The sequence below is a fragment of the Poecilia reticulata genome, chromosome 15, assembly GCF_904066995.2.
Source record: "Poecilia reticulata chromosome 15, P_reticulata-male-v2, whole genome shotgun sequence".
Lineage (NCBI taxonomy): Eukaryota > Metazoa > Chordata > Actinopteri > Cyprinodontiformes > Poeciliidae > Poecilia > Poecilia reticulata.
The window spans coordinates 3,800,957-3,805,905 of NC_088844.1; the positions used below are offsets into that span (position 1 = coordinate 3,800,957).

Sequence of the window (4,949 nt, forward strand, 5' to 3'; positions counted from 1 at the left end):
ACATAATTCCATAATTTAATGTACATTTAATGTTTCAATACAAGAAAAATAATTTTCTTCTATTTATTTTTTATACATTATTGAGAAATGACGATTTATAAATCAGTCATTGTCAAACATTAAACTACATATTTTTCTTTTTTTCAGAGAATAAATATTTATTAGTTTGTCAACTCTGCTACTGACAGCAGAGTGAAAATAATTCTAACAGAGTAAATTATTTGTATTACAAAAGCTACATTAATACACTAAGGCCCCGTTTACACGACAACGATTTCGGGGGAAAACGGAAGAGTTTTGTTGCGTTTGTAGTGTGCGTTTACACGAAACCACCGAATGTTTTCTCTAACAACGGCACAGATTGAAAACGGGTTCCAGACCAGCTCATGCATAGTATGACGCAAAACATAGCTGCTTCCTACAATCCACAGAAGAAGAAACTACTCACAATGCTGGTGTTACTGTTTCCCCATAAGATTCGGTTCCCTCAGCGTCTCTTCACCGCTCCGCACCGCCCAGGTGGCAAAATACAGGCTGCTTGTTCAGCGCTCTTATCTAGAGAACTACGGACCAGGACCAGCCCGGCTCCAGACGAGTTTAACAGGAGGGGCACCGACTTATTTTGGGGGGCAAAATGAGTCTACGTAGCTGAACATAGACAACAACATCAGCAGCCTACAGGCTACTTGTTAACAAGCTTAACGTGCTGTATTGATATTAGCTAGTCATCTTTTAGCTAACATCACCTGCATCCAACAACTTTACTCAACTCAGTCGGTTAGTTCGGGGGAAAAACTGTGCCAAGTTATTTACGTTTTGCTGGTTTGCTGCCATGATTCTAACACACACACACACACCTGCGCAGCAGCAGCAGGTCTCCTTCGCTGCCTCACAGGTGTAAACCCAGCGCAAGCGTCTCAGCGTTCATGTTGCGTTTGAAGGCGGCTCGGAAAAACAGGTTACGACTTGTTAGCGACGGATAAAACTGTTTTAAATGCTGAAAAAGGTAACAGAGGACACGGATATGGGACGTGCGGGAACTCCTATTTTATCAAATTGATATAGGAATAACAGACTGTTGGCCATTCCAAGGTAAAAACAATAAACAGCTTCCAGTCCGGGCCGCTAGACACCGTGAAAGCTCAAACAAGGTTTTTCGGCAAAGTTATCCCACTTTTTCCAACTGCATGCGCCCTAATCAGACGCATACAATGCGTGTTCTCTCACGGAAATCCACATGCCTTCAAGTACAACTTTTTTTTAAACACATGCACACTTTCAAAGTTTCAAAGAACCTAGCTCCAACTAGGCGCAGCAAGAGCATTACACGTTTTCGATGTGCACCGTTACTGTGTAAACACAGATCGTAATCAGAACGTTATCGTGTAAACGATCCAACAAAAACGGAACAAAAGTGCCGTTTTTGTTGGATCGTTGTCGTGTAAACGCCCCCTAATACTTCAGATTGAGATATTTAAAAATACACAAAAAGTGAAGGAATAAAACATTTATTTATTATACTGGGAACACTGGTCACAGGCTTCAGTCTGCTGGTCACACTGGGAGAACTCAATGACTTCTGAGACGTCCTGGTTCACAGGCTAAAGCCAAGGATAAATGAGAAATTATCCAAAAGTGTAATAGAAAATACATATAGGTTTCCTTCACATTCATAAAGACATTTTCAGCATGTTGGGCTCTGACTCGTAGCATCTTTATAGCTAAATACCGACATGGTGAAGCTGAGCTGGAAACAGGCTGAAGACCAGCAGCTCCAGCTCTGATCCTGACTGATTTTTACTCACTAAATCCCCTGGTCTTTAATGAACTTCTCCTCTAACAGCGGTTTCTCATCAGCTCTCATTAGAAAGCAGTATGAAAACGTTAGCTGCTATGCTAACAATCTGCGGTTTCTTCGGGTCAATTTAGCTACATAGGAAATATTTTTCGGTTGTTTAGAAGCAAATTTCTGGCTGCAAAGTCAAGTGATTCTTATCTTTCATTCTTACCTGTGAAATGTGATGCCAATGAATCCAGTTTGTTTTGTAAAACGGTTGAAACACACAGCACAGGACTTAAGGAGCTCCGATCGCCCTGCTGCCACATAGAAGATGGCGGACATTGTTACGTACGACTCAGCGCTCAGTGAGGCGTCTAGTATTGATGTCTATGCCCACAAAGTAAACTATCGACTGTGTAACGCGGTAACTTGTTGAAATAAGCATACTCACAGTACGCACGCCCATTACCGGCGAACAGCGGACGCCAGTTTGCACTTCAAACCGGACCTACCGGGCAAACATGCATGCATTATGGGAAATGTAGTTCATCCAGGAAACCCGCTGACAACCGTAGGAAGTTGAAATAACATACCGTATTTGTCACATTAAACGACTTCTGAAGTTATATCTTTCACTGTGCACAATCTCATTGTACAAATGTATTCCCAGCTCATAATTTAAGACCAGTTATCGAAATTCAGTTTAAATAATAATAAAAAAGAACGTTGTCTTACTTACCAAAACAGGACTGATGCTAGACAGGGCTTACGAAAACGAGGGCAATAAGACTAATGGAAAAAAACTGAGGTGGTGGTTTGAAGCGGGGGTGGGGAGGAAATGCGCATTGCAAACAAATAAAAACTAATTAAACCGTAGTCCACATCTTCACAGGCTGGCCAAAAATTCTCCGTATCAAGGCAAATTCAAGACGGCTGAGTCATCTTACCTGAGGGAGAGATAAGATCCACCCACCAGAACGTGATGACGTTGATAACGTCACACTATGGTTAATAAAACTTTTGAGCGTTCCACACAAATTAGCTCTAAAATATTGAGCCCTACTCAATTAAAGTGGCACAAATCTCAACTGAGCTCAACATTTTATAGTTTGGTCAACTTCTTAACGACATTTGACTGTTGTGACCTTATTAGTTATGAGCTAGTACAACTGTTTGGGATTACAGTGTACATGAAAATGAAAAAAAAAAAAAAAACAGGCACTAAAGAAGCAGGTTGTAGAAAATTTATTAAATAAGTTATAAGACTGCAAAACTCATTCACATACTTTCTTCTGGTGGACATCAAGGTAAATGCATTCTGAACAGAAGACAATCAGTTTACTATTCGACAGGTAACAGACTTTAATGCTTTAATAAAGCAGTGCTGAACATGAAATTTTACACGTTAGCTACTACTGTGAAGGAATAACCAGTTTTATGGGTGAAACTTAATCTCTGTATAAATTGCTTTTTTACAGCCCCTACTGCAGTTATAATGACAGTCCTCACAGAACATGAACTACACCTCTGTATGGGTGTCGCTTTCTGCTCCTGACTTTATGTTCAAATCGTTATTGTTAACTCTGTGTGGATGTTTGGGCCTCAGTCTGCCGTTGCAGAGGAAGTAAGAAACAATAAATGCATTCATTTTACATAAATATTTGACTTAATAAAGTCCATACATTCTTTTTCTGTAGCACAACTTTACTTGTTTCTGTGCAAGAAACTTAGAATCCCTGAGACGTCATTTTTACCTCCTGCTTATTGGGCTTTCTTAATGTAACTTCTCAGGGTCTCGACCTAACATTGAAGTTTCATTTTTACTTCGTTCAGTGTCACTTCTTTAAGAAAGAGCTGTCTTAAGGCGTTTTCGCACTGCAGGGAACGGTACAGAACGGAACGGTTCCGACCGTGTTTGCATTACAACTTGCGACCGGTTCCACCCGGTCCCTTGGAACCACAAGAGCTGTGGTTCCAATCGGGCCGGCCAAGCGTTTCTGCTTAGAACCAGCAGCTGATTGGCCGCTGGTTGTTATGGAGTCAGACGTTGATTTTCCGTTGACAGCTGGCTCTCACTAAACTGTATTTTATTTTGTAAAGAGTGCTCTTTTCAATATTTGTATTATTAGTTTAATTACCAATGGATTCGTCTCAATATAGTGCAATCACCTGGTCTAATGATGAGGGTTTTTTTTCCTCCGCTTACTCGCTGATGAACGAGTACAGAATGAGCTAAATCGGTCAACAAGGAAAGAGAAAGTTTTCCGCCGCATCTCTGAGGAAAAGGCTTCGGCCGCTACATCGAAACCATTGTTCAGTTTCAAAAATAATGACGGCAGGTACAGCTTCGATGGCGTCCTCGGTGTATATGCAAACACAACAGGGCTGCAGTATGGGTGGAACCGTTCCGTTCCCTGCAGTGCGAAAACGCCTTTAGGGTCTCCGTCAATAGGGTATATGCCACAAGAGGTGGTGACGTATTTCCGTTTGAATTTATGCCACATAGATTGACTCCGGGTCCTGCTTGCTCCTGTTGTTCTTGGCCAAAGCTACAAGATCTGTACCATGAAAACGACGCAAAACTTAAAATATCTGTGAGCTACTGATACAACAACCGAGTTTTGTGGTGTGTCATTGTGTCCAGTAATTAGCCAGTAGCATCCAGTGCTTAGTTTTTTTCATTTTCCTGCTGATATCAAGGCGACAGTGGACTGTAGCCAAGACTTAGCCACTACAGCTAACACACGGTGCTTCAGCCCGATCCAAACCACACAGGTAGTCAGTCAGATTAAGGTCCAAAACCTTCGCTTTACAGCCGTTTAAGTGGCACCGACCCACATAAAAAACCCACAGAACAAATGGTACAAATCACGTCTTTCCCGAATCCCAAAAATATGACATCTACTTTTGCTGTTTCATAATTATAATCCACGTTAGAGTGAATTTTTCCACTTGGCTGCTATAATCTGTTTTTGCTTTACAGAGACGTAATTTCTCTTTTTTTCCCCTCTGAGATTCTGCATAGAAAATGAGGTTATGACTGCATTTTGTTTTTAAAAAGGTAAATTTAGGTTTGCCTCGACTTTTATAAACTAATGCCTCTTATATGCATCATTGTTTGTATTACTGTTGGTGCAGGTATTAGGCGAACACGGTGCTTTGCCTGCTA

The 4,949-nt window shown here is 41.1% G+C and overlaps 1 long non-coding RNA gene across 1 annotated transcript; it reads right to left on the reverse strand.

Annotated features, from left to right (window-relative positions):
- Positions 1–1,492: 1,492 nt before the first annotated feature.
- LOC145555197 (uncharacterized) lies at positions 1,493–4,713 on the reverse strand. Its single transcript, XR_014091281.1, has 2 exons — positions 2,010–4,713; positions 1,493–1,601 (listed from the first exon to the last, which is right to left on the reverse strand). It is a non-coding gene; the product is annotated as an uncharacterized LOC145555197 (long non-coding RNA).
- Between the last annotated feature and the right edge of the window lie 236 nt (positions 4,714–4,949).